Source organism: Nannospalax galili, unplaced genomic scaffold (genome assembly GCF_000622305.1).
Source record: "Nannospalax galili isolate Female #2095 unplaced genomic scaffold, S.galili_v1.0 scaffold824, whole genome shotgun sequence".
Lineage (NCBI taxonomy): Eukaryota > Metazoa > Chordata > Mammalia > Rodentia > Spalacidae > Nannospalax > Nannospalax galili.
This window is the reverse complement of record NW_008351697.1, coordinates 1,147,190-1,163,866: the sequence shown is the minus strand read 5'-3', so window position 1 is coordinate 1,163,866 and position 16,677 is coordinate 1,147,190. Positions and strand designations below refer to the sequence as shown.

The 16,677-nt window shown below is 41.2% G+C and overlaps 1 protein-coding gene and 1 long non-coding RNA gene across 2 annotated transcripts in view; one reads left to right on the top strand and one right to left on the bottom strand.

Moving 5' to 3' along the window:
• Arhgap42 (Rho GTPase activating protein 42) overlaps window positions 1-16,677 on the bottom strand; it is a 311,085-nt gene that overhangs the window by 220,793 nt on the left and 73,615 nt on the right. The window lies entirely within an intron of this gene.
• The window catches only part of LOC115066886, an 18,523-nt gene continuing 9,103 nt past the window's right edge, over window positions 7,258-16,677 (top strand). Inside the window, exon 1 of the long non-coding RNA XR_003846332.1 lies at window positions 7,258-7,323. This is a non-coding gene — a long non-coding RNA (uncharacterized LOC115066886). The remainder of the gene's footprint in view (window positions 7,324-16,677) is intronic.

Sequence of the window (16,677 nt, the reverse complement as noted above, 5' to 3'; positions counted from 1 at the left end):
GAGGGAGGGAGGGAGGAAGCACGCATGCACACAGGCAAGCAGGCTAACGCCCAGGAAATTCAAGCCAAGCAGACTCCGATAGCGGGTTCAAATTTTCCTGTGGTGTATTACAAAGCAATCAAGCTGCAACAGGTATTATTCAGCGTTTCTGTGTAACAGATGAGTGTGTATTTCAGCACTGGAGGCAATCAGCCATGCAGGAATGAGCCCTTCATGGTGCTGTTGGAAACATGAGGAGGCAGAGTTGTACAGGAGGTTACAGACTTCAAGCAGTTTACAGACTCAGTCTAAGAATAAAGGAAAAGTTTGAAATATGTTTTCAAGTGTGTTTTGTGTTCTTGATCTTCTTTTAGTCTCACCAAGGTAAAGGATTCAGGCTTTCTGGTAGTAACGCTGTTCAAACATACAAAACAAGGAATCTACGCTTAGAATCTTGGCTGCATCTCCTACTGAGTATGCAATTCTGAACTAGGAAGCCAACATGTTTCATTGATTTAAAAATCACATGAGCTTGGGGGAGGTGTTGTAACCTGGCATACTCTGGGTTCAATTCCAACACTAAAAATTAATATATTAAAATCAGATGAAACATACTACGTTTCAGGAAAGAAAAGTGCTGCTTCTAATCTCATTTAAATACAGTTGATTCACATCATAAAGGACCTTAAAAAACAAAGTCAGGGCTGGGGCTATATGTAGCTCTCAAGAGAGAATGCTTTGTGGAGCATTCAAAAAGGCCTGCTTTCCGTTCCCAGCACCACGTAAAGCAAGCATGGTGGAAGGACACCTTCAATCTCAGCACTTGGGAGGCTGAAGCAGGAGTTCAAGGATGTCCTTGGCCACACAGCAAATTTAAGGTAAGCACATGACACATAAAACCTGTCTCACAAAAGGGGGGGTGCACAGTAAATAAATAAAAAATAACTAACTTTTACTCTTTTTTTAATGCATTATTAGTCAGACCTGGTGGTGCATTCCTTTAATTCCAGCACTTGAGCGGCATAGGCAAATGGGTCTCTGGGAGATTGAGGTCATCTTGATCTACATAGCAAGTTCTAGGTCATCAGGGCTAAATAGTGAGACCCTGTCTCAAAAAATAAATAAAAATTAAAAAATAAAATGTATTGTTAAATTTCAAATTATCACAACAACAAAAAGTCAGTATTTTCTCACAGACTGAGTAAGAGCCACGCCATGCGGAGGACCTAACCTGGACAGAAGTTCCTAAACACCAAGATGATAGCAGCTGGAGACAGAGCAGTTGCCTGTCAAGGTTAGAGAGCAAGAAGAGCATTCATTTACTAACGAGCACCGGCCGGCACCATCAGGATGCACCAGAGCCATGCAGGCGCTTTCCTTCCATTTCCCTAACCAGAAAGCTAGGCATGCATTGTCTTCGTGCATGTTCACACTACCACTTGCAAGACATGACACTGGGCTTCAATCAGCAATATTAACCTACACCGCCCATGACGAGGTAATGGCAATGAGACACTGAAACTTCATTTCATAAGATTTCATAAAACACTGGGTAAATATTTAATTATAGCTTCTCTTGCACACAGATTTAAGAGGTGAGGTCTACCTATACTTTAGAAGTGTTAATGAATCTACTTTTTACAATGTTAGCTATAGAAGTGAGCTGTGCTCTATGGGAACAAGTATAACCTGTCAGTCCACTGGTATACAGCAGTGTGTCCTGAATGCAGTTTCTCCAGGAGGAGATTTAAACTGAACTCTCAGGAGGTGTATGCCCAGACATACATCAGCATCTTCATGAGGAGGGCAGACAGCAGACAGCAATAGGAATACAAAGACAGAGCCAAAGTTAGACCTGGTGATGCACACCGTAATCCTAGCACTCGGTAGATAGAGGCAGGAAGATCAGGAGTACATGACTAGCCTCAGCTATATAGAAAGTTCAAGTCCAATGTCTGGGAAACATTAGATTCCATCTCAAGAAACAAATAATAGCCAGATATGGTGGCACATGCCTTTGATCCCAGCACTCCGGAGGCAGGAGTAGGTGGATCTCTGTGAGATAGTGAGATAGTGTCTACATAGCGAGTTTTAGGCCTGTTGGAGCTATAGGAAAACTGAATCTCAAAAGACCCCCCCAAAAAAGTATGTTGATGTTTCCCTCCAAAGGTGTCATACCTCTAGTGGGGTATGAAGAATGTAATTAATTTTGTCACAGGGATCCATAAATTGTCCTTCAGAGATTACCAACAACTCTACAGATTGTACTTAGTACCTAGTACTCTTCCAAGCACTTAATAGAGATTAACCCCATAATCTTCACGACAGCCATAAAAATTAGATATCATTCTCGCTTCACGATGAAAATGTTGAATCAGAGAAAGGGTGAGCATGGGCCAACAAGATGCTCAGTGGCTAAAGGTACTTGCCACCCAGCCTGACAACCTGAGCTCAACCTCCAGAATCAACATGGTGGAAGGAGAGAACTGACTCCTACAGCCCCCCCAAAACACACAGATAAATGAAAGAAAAAAAGGAGTGAACCTGTTCCCCAAGGTCACACAAGCTAATGACAGCCAGCAGCAGGACTGCTAACACCCCACCATACTGCTCTGTACATAGTGACGTGGCAAATAAGAAGTTACAGTCAGTCCTACTAGAGCACGTGAGGGACACTTCTTGGAGGAATCAGGAAAAACGTGGACTTGAGAATTGTAACTGGTACCAGCAAAGCTAAGTTCCAAGGTCCAAGGTAGCTTCTACTAACATACACACCATGCCCATGAAGACCCACACTCAGCAGAGTTGCGGATGCTATCTGTGCCAGTCACCTTCTGTATTACTGCTATGCTGTTTTGTTTTCATCTCACCCACTTGGATCAGATTCTTCGTTCATACTCCAGAGTCCAAACAACCCCTTCCTCGCAGTCTCTCACGTTCCCTCCTAAGCCCTCTTGACTTCCTCCAGCTTGACACTGCCTCTCTTTACCAACACATCACACATAGTGGCTCTTTGATGCTTTCTCTTTGATGCTACCTCTCCCCTAGTCCAATTACTTTCTTCCCACGGTTTGCTTGCTGAGCTTTTTATCTTAGGTATGTATAAATCTAACTTACCCAGAGTATCTTAAGTAGTGTATGAAACACAGGAAATTTTATCCTCTATGAACACTATCCAATACCCCCACAACATCTTGCATCCGTAGGGGTTTAATTACTGAAACCATCAATGTATGGAAGTCATGTAAACACTTACGGCTTCCCTGATACCTTTCACTTTCCCATCTTGCAAGTCCCTAATGTGGTTTTTGTATCCACTTGTGAAAGACCATTTACCCACTGTCGTGGTTTGAGTGAGAAATATCCCCCACAGGCTCATGTCTTTGAGCACTTCTGTCCCCTGTGGGGTGGATGGTGCTGTTTGGGGCAGTTATGGAACCTTCAGGAGGTGCAGCCTTGTTCAATGACGCATCACGGGGGGAGGGCTTTGACTGTTCTGTTTGCTGTGTGTACGTAGCTGAAATGTGATTTCTCAGCTTCCGCTTCTGCCACCACTTTCTCCACTACTATGAACAGCCAGCCCTCCAGAAACATAAGCCACATTAATCTTTTCCTTAGGCTGTTTTTGGTCAAAGTTCTGAAAATATAAGTAATTGTTTCTCCTGAAAGAGTAAGCTGAACCACCCCAAGCAGGACTTCCGCTTCCCAAATGGACGTTCTATGTTCTATCTAGCTAATTCCCAAAGAATGACAGATATGAAGACTGGGAGGGTAAGCCTTTAGACATGTAGTCTTCCCTCCCCTGCTGTATACATCGCCAAAGAGGACGACTTTGTGTATTGGACTGTGTGAGAAAGCTCTAACCATGCTGAACGGAAGAATCCTTCAGGAAAGCTATCTCTATGAAACACAGCACTCAAAGCTAAAGGAGACGCACACTGGTCATTGAACGCAGTGCCAGGAAGTGACCAGGAAGCTGCCTAGGTCTCAAGCACCTTGAGATGGGTATGTGTTCTTTAGTTCCTTTTGGCATAGTGCATAAACGATGAGCAAGAGAAAGAGAGATGGGGCTAGGGCAGAAAGAGGGGGAGGAAGGGAAGGGGAGAGAGAAATACATTCATAATATAAAGAATTCTCTGTAGGTAAGTTACTGAGAAGATGATAGTAGTGGAGCGCACATAAGTATAACCATAAGCCTTAGTTTAGCAAGAACCACACAGCACATTACAGAGCAGGATGTGTCAGGGGACCAGGAAATAAGCCCTGGTTTTAACTGCTCCAGAGATGTTTCAGCTTTCTCTCTGGAAATGCACGCGTCAGCTTGTTCAATGGAGGAAAGTCAGAAGAAAAGCATGCTGAGTGTGTCACAACACAAGGAAATCACAGTGGGACTTTTCAATATAAAAAATATGCCTAACGCCTTTACTTGAACCACGTTTTAAATGATAAGTTCGCAATTTTCTACTTTGCTTAAAAAATAATGGTTTGGGGCTAATTTAAAGTCTTCAAAGGGCCCAGAACAAGATTTAGCAATTGTTAATCACAATAAATGTGTGTCGAGCTTAGGTTAAATTGAGTAACGTAATGAAACAGGGTGCTGGAATGATCTTTTCTTGAAGGGCTGGAGAGATACTGCCACATGGCAGCCGGCAATCATGGCCAACACTCTACTGGAGACATAATTAGCAGGGGCAATGGCACCCTGACACTGATCCACGTTGTCCTGGATACTCAGGGTCACTGAGCTGACGTGTTGCATTCTAGCATGGAGCAGGCTGGCTGCTTTAACACTTTAAAAGGGGGTGAAATGCATAAGTCCAGATTGAATGGCCCCATTCATTTCTGCTTCAGATGTATATTCAGGATTTTGCCTCTGCACCCCATTCGATACACTCAGTCTCGGTGCAGGCAAAACAAGACGAAGCATCTGTTTCTAGCAGCCGATGGAGGCAGAATGAGGTGAAGGGTGTCAGACCTGGAAGGTAGTTCTTTAGTTAGAAGCAATCAGAGTCTTGTGTCATAGATTGAATCAGAAAAACACGGATATCAGTCCAAGAGCTGCCTCTTAGTGCTGTGTGTCTATGAGCAAGAACTTACCTTCTCTAAATCCAGCTCCTCAGGAACAAAAGGAAAACACTAACTCCAGGCAAGATCATGACTATCACGCGGAGCTGGTTGAGCACAGCGTGTATTCAGAACAAACACACAAAATACTGACTTGCCACAAATGTTAACTATTAAATCCATATTTATTATTACAAATGAAAAATATGAAATATTTTCATTGTAAACATAACCTATTTAATCTGGTATTAAATTACTATCTTCAGGAGAGCTTCAATGAAAATAAACTGTGGCACTAGCCTCTCCTGAAGACCAAACAGTTCTTAATCCCACAAATGATATGTGTTTGGCAAGCAATTCCAGAAGATTCCAACCTAAAAATAACAACTAGGAACTAACACTCAGCCAGATTTTATACACAGTGTCCACAGAGCCACAAATTCCATAAAAAATTAAAAATGAGAAACCAGTAAGACGTCTCTGTTGCCATAACCCAAGTTAAAAATGCAAAGTTCAAAGGATGAAACAAACCACCCATCTTCCTGCCCTGGGGAAATGTTTGAAAGCTGGAAGTCCTGTAGGGGACGTCAGTGACTGGGTTCCCGCTCTGCTTTCATTTTCCTTGCCCCAAACCCTCCCTTTTTCTTTCTTTTTTTTTTTTTTCTTTAACTGAAAAATCTAGATTTACCCAATATGGAGGAATTTGCAGTATTCCTATGCTTCTGAAAAACTAGGGATGGCCTAGCACGCTTTCCTAAGCACCTCCATCTAACACCACCCCCAACCTCTCCCCTAGTCCAATTCCTGTCTTCCCACTGTTTGCTAAGCTTCAGCAAAACTTCCCAGTGCTCCCCACTGCAACTTCCTCCTTGCAGAGGTATTCAGAACCTGCAAGCCTCCGGTGGACCCTCCTGGCTACTCTTGCGCAGTCAAGGGAGCCCCCAGTACTCCCGCCTCCCTGTAGCCCAATTTTCTCTGAGTGTCTGATTTTTCTATCTACCCAAGAAAAAGACTGTGAAAAGGACTGGGTGTCACCTTATCTTCAGCTACTGTGTGCCTGTTGCCAACCCTTAAAACCTACATCCTTTTTCCATCCGCCCTCCTGGTACCATAAGCCAAAGATATGTGTTGTTGAATCACAGTTGACTACTTTAATTTCCTTGCAAAACACTATCTTAGGTGCTATCAATCAAGCTATTAAAGCGTTATCTTTCCTCCATAAGTTGTTTTTGCTTTTGAGACAGTGGTTCACTTTTTAAAAATATTTTATTTATTATTTCTATTTTATGTGTATGAGTGTATTGCCTGCATGTATGTGAGTGCGCCCATGTCTTGCAATGCCCATGGAGGTCAGAAGAAGTTGTCTGATCCCCTGAAACTGGAGTTACAGACAGTTGTTAGTCACCATGTGGGTGCTGGGAATCAAACCTAAGTCCTCTGCAAGAACAGCCAGTGCTCCTAACCGCTGAGCCATCTCTCCAGCCCCGTGGCTCATTTTTCATCCCACACTTTCTTCTTCTTTAATTCTTTTTAATCTACACTTTCTCTCAAACTATTTTATGCACAATCAAAATTCCAACCCGAAGAAGGTAATCTCACTTTTAATCTGAAGACTCTTTCCTTAATGTTGGAAACAGCCTTTTCTATAACTTTCTAATGCCTTCAGAGAGAACTCAAAACTCCAGCAATGCAAAGACACATTTGACACTTGGTGGTGCATGCCTTTAATCACAGTACTCAGGAGGCAGAGGCATGCAGATCTCTGTGACTTTGAAGCAACCCTTGTCTACATGTTCAGTTCCAAGCCAGTCAGGGCCCTGTCTCAAAAACAAAACAAAATAATAATAATAATAATAATAATAATAATAATAATAATAATAATAGTGTCACAACAATGTTCTACAAGAGAAAGTTTTGGAAGTATTAATTTCACTGTTGTGACAGTTTTTGAGTGTGTATTTTGCATTTCATAATTATATGCATTGAATCTGTGTCCCCTCGGCCTCCTTAGACAATAAGACCACAAAGGACAAAGAACTTCTCCACACAGGACATTAGCGGAGAATGCTAAATAAGCAGATGAGCAGAACAGAATTTGAGAATTCACAGTATTTAGGCGAGGAAAGCAGAGGCATTTCTGGGTCTAGAAAAGTATAATTAGAGACAAGAAGCCAGTGACCACCTGCAAACTTTCCTCCCGCTATGACAGGTGCTGCAAGAAGCTAAGGAACAGCAGGGTCTCAGCAAACGCACACACTGAATGACCGGACAGTAAATCAAGTAAGTCATGGGATCTGAGGAACTAGGGAATAGTGGAAGAGCTCTGTTGGGATCTTTTGGGTAGCTTAGCAAAAAAGGAAAGAGAGAGAGAGAGAGAGAGGGCGGGGGGGAGAGATCGTGAGTGATTGCTCACAAAAGGAAGCAAGCCAGATAAGCCAGATAGTTTATCTGCTAAATTAGATTGCCTTAGACGGGATCGATTCTAAAAATAATTCATGGGTTGGAGGGGTGGCTTTGAGGATAAAGGTTCCTGCCACCAAGCCAGATTACCTGTGGTAGATCCCAGGACCCACATAGTGGAAGGAGAGAACTGACTAGAGCAAGCATGTCCCCTCCCACCCCCACCTCTCAATAATAAGTAAATGTAATAAAACGTGTTAAGGAAAATTAAAAATGGCCCATCAAGACTGGTTTAGTAAGCATTCAGTTAAGAAAGAGTAAGAAGTCTCATGAATACCACTTATGACAGGGAAAGACAGACTAGGTTTCTAATTCTTTACATCATGTCCCAATTACAAATTGATATAATTTTGTGTGTGTGTGTGCGTGTTTGTGTGTGTGTGTGTCTGTGTGTGTGTGTGTGTGTGTGTGTGTGTTTTATGAGTAAAAATGCTGGAGTGTTCTGGGATGCAACCTCAACGTCCTCAGATCAGCAATGCTTCACAAAAGCTGAACAGGGTCACAGGACAAATCAATGCCAGCAAAGCAGGGGCTGCCGTTCTTGGCTTCTGATATTCCGTCCAATGAATAGCAATTTAAAGTACATATTTCTCATGCTATGAAAAGCAGATATTTTTATGTTATGCTGGATCTCCAACCCAGAGTCTTGTGTTAGTCAAGCACTCTATCACTAAGCTACAACCCCAGACTCTAAATTTAAACTCTTTTGGGGCTGGAGAGATGGCTCGGCAGTTAAGAACACTGGCTGTTCTTGCTGAAGACCTGGGTTCGAATCCCAGAACCCACATGGCAGCTTACGCATGTCCAACGACCACACACGTGCACACAGTGGCTTACGCATATCCCACCACCACACATGTGCACACAGTGGCTTACGCATGTCCCACCACCACAAATATAAACAAATGCATAAAAAATAGTGTAGAGAAACATTAAAGAATTTTATTCAAAAAAGCATACAAACTGAACAACTTTTGTGAGAAAATAGACTAAATTAAAGACCTGTCATATTTTGAGAGGCAGAAACAGGCAGATCTCTGTGAGTTTGAGGCCAGCCTGGTCTACACAGCAAGACCCTGTCTCTTGAACAACACCCCAAAAAAAGACCTTTAATGTAGTGTTAATTTTAAGATCCTCAAAACTGGGCTGGAGAGATGGCTCAGTGGCTAAGGGCACTGGCTGCTGTTGCAGAGGACCAGGGTTCAAATCCCAACACCCATATAGCAGCTAACAACCGTCCATAACTTGAGTTCCAGGGGATCCAATGCCTTCTTCTGACCTCCCAGGGCACTGCATGACATGGGTGCACTTACATACATGCAGGCAATACATTCAGATGCATGAAACAGAAAAATAAATCAGTTAAAGATTCTCAAAACCAGGTGGTATTTAAAAGAAGCTTGAGTCCAGGCCATTCCTCATTAACTCCTTCATCCCCAGATGAGTTCTACTTCATACCCATAGGAAATAAGTCAATGCAAAATTTTAGCCTATGACATGATGTAAGTTAACTTTAAGGGGGAAAAAATTAACTTTGGAATGCATAGCTGGAAATATTTCTTAGTGTATTTTTTAAAAAGAAGGATGTTATTTTTCCTGTTTGTACTGTTTTAGTTCTAGTTTAGTCCTTTCCAGACATCCTTATAAAATTACTCCCAAAGGAAAAGAGAGGAAGCGCATACCCCATCTCCAGGCTCACCTCTTCTCAGAGTCGACTGATCATAGTTTCGCTTTGTTCTGCTAATCACAAGCCAAAACTTCTTCAAAGTGTGCTGTTCGCTTTACCCTACAGTATATTTGAATTTCTTTTCATACAAGACTAGTGTTATGTTCATCCTCAGTTATTCATTGCAGGACACACATGTCCTAGCTTAATGAGGCATGCTTGGGGCCCTACTGGATATTTGTGGTTTCATTCATCTCTTTATGCAAAACTAAGCACATTTTATGTACAAAGCACGAAGCTGTTTGTTCAACAGTAGGCAAAATAGGTTACTCAGTTTGCTTTCCCAAGCTTGTATTCCAATTGAGGGAGGCAGTAAAGTTGTCTGATGGGTCATGATAATAAATTACACTCAGAGAATTCATTAGTTCAAGAGGGTGTGTGTGTGTGTGTGTGTGTACATGAAAGGATCACCTTGGTTTTGGGTAGAGGGTTGGGGAAAGTGTTACTGAGATGACATTTGAAAATCCAAAGGAAGTGAAGGATTCTTATTCAAAAGTCAGTTTCTTCCTAACGTGATGCCAAACCCTTCATTCCAAGTGAGTTCTTGCTTGCTGTGCTCACGGGGGGGGGGGGGGGGGGGGTCTCACACTCTTTTCCAGGGGGGGATGACTATCACTATCTTCCATGCCTCTGAGGAACCTGGAATGACTCTTGAGTTAAGAACTGGTTTGATTGCTGATCCTGACTTCATAGTCTCATCTCTACTGGCCAGTGTCCTTAGGAAGGTGCTATGCATGCTACTGGAAGGAAAAAATAATCATCCCTACCCTGCTGTGAATCCTGTGAACTACAGCAACAACTGGCCTGGCAAGATAAGCCCACCAGTGCAACAGCGGCCCTTCCTAGCATGGAGGCCATACCTGACATAGAAATCAGGCTTAGGAACCTGAGGCTAAACAAGTCACAGACATAGGGAAGAACCTAATACTAGTTTCTACTAAATACTTGTCATATTAAACTGACTCCTATGACTTATTGTTATACCCATAGATTAATTCATGTCTCAATTCTTACCACAGAAGTTTCCTTTTACAGTTGATGGTGATTAACACAGAAACTCACAACTGGCCAAAGTACAGAGAACAACAGGCTGCCGAGTGCTTATCCCTGAATAAGACACCAAACTTCCACCTCCCAAGAATTAGAGATCATTGTAGAAGGAAGGGAGGAAAGAATTAAGAGCCAGAGGGGGCGGACGACCACAAGGAAACAGAATTTTCCAGACAGCTGGTCGGTTACTCATATGAACTCACAGCAACAGTGACAACATGCACAAACACCATGTGAGCTCAAACCAGACAAAATCCCAACACAGACATGAGGAAGTGGGTAAGAAACCCAAATGAAAAATCTAAGGAAATTATAGCAACCAATCACCTCTGGGGAGAGCAGAGACAGTCTCTGCCAAGATTGGGACTCTTGTTATCATGTTAGGTAAACCAGGATCCAGTGGATGGGCCCACACTGAAGGACATTTGGGGTCATAATTAGACTCTATAGGAGATATATATATATATCTCCTATGAGAGAGAGAGAGAGAGAGAGAGAGAGAGAGAGAGAGAGAGACTATTCAATTGACTGAAGGCAATAAAAGGTGTGAGCAGGGGAGGGGATTTAAATACCATCAAATTATATTGAATAAAATTGGAAAAATTCAATTAAAAAAAAGAAGAAAAAGAACTATTTGACAAGTTGTCTCTCTAGACCCTGATTAGTATCTTTTTGATTTATTTGAGTAAGTTCTACATGAGAATGTTTTGATAAAATGAATAACCTACTTTGCTACTTTGCCCTTCATGTCACAATGGTATTCTCAGTAAGAATCTCATTAATTTGTACTTTGATGTCCTAAGTGAAGCAGGTTTGAAATTCATCCATGTTTAAGCAAAATTTCTCTGAAAGTAGCAAAAGCTTATATTGCAAATATTTGTTCATAGGATAAAAATATCTGGGGAGAGCATCTCTCAAGTCCTTTAGAAATTACTGTGTGGCCAGGCGTGGTGGTGCACACCTCTAATCCCAATACATGGGAGGCAGAGGCAGGAGAATTTCTGTTCAAGGCTAGCCTGGTCTACATAGAGAGATCCAGCCCAGCTGGGTCTACAGGGAGACCCTGTCTCAAAAAGACCAATAATTTAATTAATTAATAATTAATTAATTTTTTTAAAAGAAATTACTGTGTATATTACAAACCAAATATACTACATGGTTCCTTGTTAAAACCAAATAAAAACCCCAAGAACTTCTATTTGAGTATTTCTTTTCCTGAATTCTCACCCTGAAATACAGAGAGTGTCTAATACCTGACTATTCTACACATTACCTAGAGAATCTTTGCTAAAATATCACCCATCGTTCAATTGGCATTTCCGGAGCTCTCAGCGCCTCTTAAGTAAAGGACTTCTGGCAACCACTTGCAGCTCATCGTGTTGTTTCTAGTTATTTTATTGCTGGCTATCTCCCTGAGGAACTGGGTGTATGGAAAGTTTCAGACCTTAAGCGTACAGAGAGTGGGATGAGAAGAGACAACTGATTTATTACCTCCCACTCCACTATCCAACAGGAGAAATCCACTGCCATGACATTGGGAATTCTTTTGGCAAAGGCAGGAAAGGCAGTGGAGATAATACTGTATATGTAGCATATTTTTCTAAGTTTTTAACTCTTGAGGTCAAGTTAAAGATGGGGCTGGAGTAACTGCTCAATGGTTGAGAGCACTGGTTACTCTTCCAGAGGACCCGGGTTTGATCCCCAGCACTCAACACCGTAGCTAATAACCATCCATAATTCTAGTTTCAGGGGATCTGACACCTTTTTCTGGTCTCCACACACTGGTGCACTTACATACATGCCATCAAAATACTCATGCACATAAATAAATCAAAATAAAAATGTTTTTAAAAGACAATGATCTTTTCTTTAATGGACCCTGTCAGGTGTTCCATTTGATGGATGCCATCAACCAATATGACATTCAAAATTAAAAAAAAAAAGTAAACACATACCTGATGCAACATTTTATAGGTATTTCTGGAATTGAATAGAAGTCATATACTTTAAGATCTTAGAATGTGTGCACTATGGTAAATAAAAAATTTAGCATCACAGGCTAACAAAATGGCTCAACAGGTAAAGGTGCTTCCTCCTGAGCCTGACAACCCAAGTTCCATCCCCTACACACACACACACACACACACACACACACACCCCACCAGTAATCCCAAAGCAAGGCTGAGATCAGAGGAACTACAAAGAGAGTTCCAGACAGCCTGGGCTACACAGCAGAATGTCCTTGCCTCAATCTACAAACAAACAAAAGACAATTAAAGCATCTAAAGTTCCTTCTAGTTGAGAAACTGGTGGAAAGAAGTTTTGAAGTAAGCCAAGGAGCAGCTAGGGAGAACTGAACACTCCATCTCCACAGTAAGTTTTGGAATGCCATGGTGACCTCACTAGAGCTGACTACGTGCAGTCTAATTAAACACTGGAATTCACTGGGACAAAATTGGTATCAAAAGTCTCCATTATTCTCAGCAATAAAATAATTAGAAACAACATGCCTTGTTGTGGGAAACAAGTGTGGGAAACTCCACAGTCAGACAGTGTTGCACAAGTTGACACAGTTGGAATTCCTTGGTTCTGTCTGCCGAATAAAAGTCCTTCCTCCAGTCTCAGCAAAGCATTGCTAACAACAGATCACTGCATGCCGGCACCTCAAAGAAACAGTGCAGGGTTTTCGGTCCATGAGTTAATATGCCTTCAGCTTTCGAACAAAATGCTGAGGTTTGTCATGCTGCCTTCTAAAGAGTTTGATTGGTAAATAGATGAAACTTGTCTTCAAATTCAAAGCATCTGAGTTGTCATTCCACATAAACACATAATACACAAGCAGTTTAATAATTACTTAAGGAAGATGTAGCATGTTCTCTAAGACAGGTTTTTATACCATTTTTAAATTATATTTCTTTTATTATTTTGTGTGCCTGAGCATATGCATATGAGTGTCCATGTGTGTTTGTGTGTGTGTGTGTGTGTGTGTGTGTGTGTGTGTGTGTGTGCATGTCATAGTGAATGTGTGGAGGTCAAACAACAATGTGCAGGATTCAGTGTGAGTCCTGGGGATCAAACTTAGGTTGTCAGACATGGAAGAAAGTTCCTTTACTTGCTGAGCAATCTCACTGGTCCTAAGACTGAATTTTAAGTAAGAAAATAAGAAGCATAATTTGGAAAATTTTGATGTGTTTTCTTCAACCTCGATTTAGTTAAGAATATTAGGACTAGCTGAAACACCACCTGCATTATTTTTACAAAAGTGAGTTGGATTCACTTTCCATTTTTTCTAGTCAGAACAGTCAGCACTTTTAAAAATATGTGAACTTAGATATTGCACTTCTTTCAAGATGTTATCAATTGGTTATTGTACTGTATAGTTTTAATAATTTTGGTCGAAACCCTTTAACAACTCTGTAAATTTTAACTCATTTTAGTTGATTTTCAGTACTATCTACATAGGAATTGATTTTTATGGATATAGTAGAAGAAATGTGCTGTATTTTGATAAAATTCACATGTATGTGTTGTAATCTCTAAAACAAAGAATGACAAACAGCTTCTTTAAAAAGAAAGAAAGAAAATGAGAATTAAAATGGTATGTGATGTGATGAAAAATGAATTTCTTGTTCCTACTGGATTAAATACAGCATTTTAGAATTGTATGTTTAAAGACTATCCAAAAGTTATTTAAGGTATTCTAAAAATCGGTTTGACTTTCACATGTGATCCATAGTCATCCCTAATTCTGGAAAAGTCACTGAAACGTGGCTTTTGTCTCTTCTCTGTAAAACGGAGAGAATATTCACATAGCTCATTCCCCAGGAGGGTTCCAATGAGATGCATAACTTGAGAAACTCCCACTGTGTACATTCTAGGTAGTAAGGATGCCTGCAGTCGGTTTATTACATGTGGAATGTGAAACTTAAAATAAAATAGAGCAAGTAATAAAATTGTTACATCATTCCCAAACCACTCTCTCTATTATAATGCCTTAATAATGAGAGGGGGCTGACTCTGGGGATGTGCATTGAAAAATCTCCAATTTTAAAATGTAGGTGGTTGCTGATTTTTCCCCCTGAAATAGTCTCCAAAATTGCTTTAGTATTTGAAAATGGGGTAGAACGGCAGAAAAATGGGTCTGTAAACATGTGCGATAATGAGTTTACTGAAAACTCACAGAAAATACTGTGTAAGTGCAGAGTAATGATCTTCATGCCCTGACTCCCCAGGCTCCACCCAGTTCCACAGCTTCCTCTCTTGTTTCTCCGTGGAAGAGTGAGGCACAGCACCAGCATATTTTCGCATCTTGTCCAAGGCAGTGGCCTATTCTTTTCCTTTCAAATGCCATTCACTATAAAATATTTCCAACTTTAAGAGAACATTAGTCGTGTTACTAAATGAAATAATTACTTTTTCCATAGTCATATTGCCCATATATAGCCAAGATATTACAGGAGATTCAACATTTGTGTTTGGTTCAAGAAGAATAATGAAAAAATAAAATGAAAACTGAATACAAGGGCTGGAGAGATGGCTCAGCAGTTAAGAACACTCGTTGTTCTTGCAGAAGACCTGGGTTCGAATCACAGCACCCACATGGCAGCTAACAACTGTCTGCAACTCCAGTTCCAGGGGATCCAAAGGCCTCTTCTGTCCTCCATGGGCATTGCATGACACGGGTGCACTTACTTACATGCAGGCATAACACTCACACATATAAAATAAAAATAATAAATAGAATATTTTAAAAAGAAAACTGAATACAGTGAAAACTCAAGTGTGCTGTTGAAACATTTTAAGCTCCTCACTAAGCTTCTTGTGACATTTAAATTGTACCTTCTGGGTTTTTGAAGGGATGCATTTGTATGAGTTTGAGTTTAAGTTTGTTTGATTAAATTCTTAATTTCGGTATGATACTGTTTCTCTTTTTGGTTTTTTTTTTAATTTTTGTTTGTTTTTTGAGTTAGGGTCTTGTGATGGCTAATTTAAATTGTCAACATGATACAATCTATAATCACCTGAGAAGAGAGTCTCAATAAAGGATTCTCTAGATCAGGTTGACCCAGAGGCATTAGTGGGTAATGGTCTTGATGACTCTGAGACGGGAGGACCTGCCCACTGTGGGTGGCCCCCTTCCCTAGGCAAGTGGTCCTGAACTGCGCAATAGCGGAGAAAGTAAGTTGAATACAGACATGCATGCTTTCATTCTCTCTGGACCGTGAATATGACTAAGTGCTTCAAGTTCCCGCTGCCTGGACTTCCCAACAATGATGGCCAGCACCCTGGAACTGTGAGCCAATAAACCCTTTCTTTTTTACTTACTATTGTAAGAATATTTTATAGCAGCAAAAGGAAATAAAATGTAGACTGGAATTGGTACCAGAAGTGGGGTTGCTTTTCTGATAAACTCAACCACATGGCTTGAGTGACCCTGAATAGGGTCAGTGTCTCTATTCCCTATTGTCAATTTGGTTAACCCCTTCAGAGGATAGCGTGGTAAGAACAGGAGGTAGGAATTGGCTAGGCAGTTAGGGTAAAAAGACCCCAAAGAAATGTAGCCAGTTTCTTGACTAAAAGTCAAAATATCCTTGGGCCTGTTAGTAACATACTCTGTTCCAAAGGCCAAAAATGTCAAAAGTATTTGGGAGCTTGTATCTAATCCTTAAAAGATTTTAGGGTTACCTCTTCAGAGGGGGGAATGTTGGAGGGGAGGGAGTGGGCATGGATTTAATCAAAACAGCTTATATGCATGTATGAAATTCTCAAAGTTTTTGTAAAAATTTTTTTTTAAAAAAGAAATATCCCCTTTAGTCTCCTGTGCTTGAACACTTGGTCTCCAGTAACTGGCCCTATGTGGGAAGGTTATAGAACCTTTAGGAGGTGGAGCCTTGCTGGGGGAAGTACAACACTGGGGAGTGGGCCTCATGATCCTGCTGCCACACCTTACCCACCATGACGGAGTATATGCCTCTAGAACTGTAAACCAAAAACTAAGTCCTTTCTCCCTTACGTTGCTTGTGTCAGGGTATTTTACCTTAGCAGTAGAAACGCAACTGGATAGGTCTTTAGTACCTTAGTCTGGTCTTGAACTCGCTACATAGCTAAGGGTAGCTTTGAGCTCCTGATTCTTCTGACTCTACTTTTCAAGTGTTGGGATTACAGGTGTGCATCCCTGTTGTTTCTGTTGTAGTTACTGTCTATTTGTTTGGAAACAAGGTCTCACTCAGTAGCTCCAGCTGGCATACTAGTTACTCTGGAGCCCAGACTGGCCCTGAACCTGTGAACAATTCTCTTGTCTCCCAGGTCCTGCAATTACAGATATGAGCTACCATGACCCATGGGACTCAAGAATGTTCCTTACTATGTAGCGAGTTCAAGACCAGACTAAGGTACTA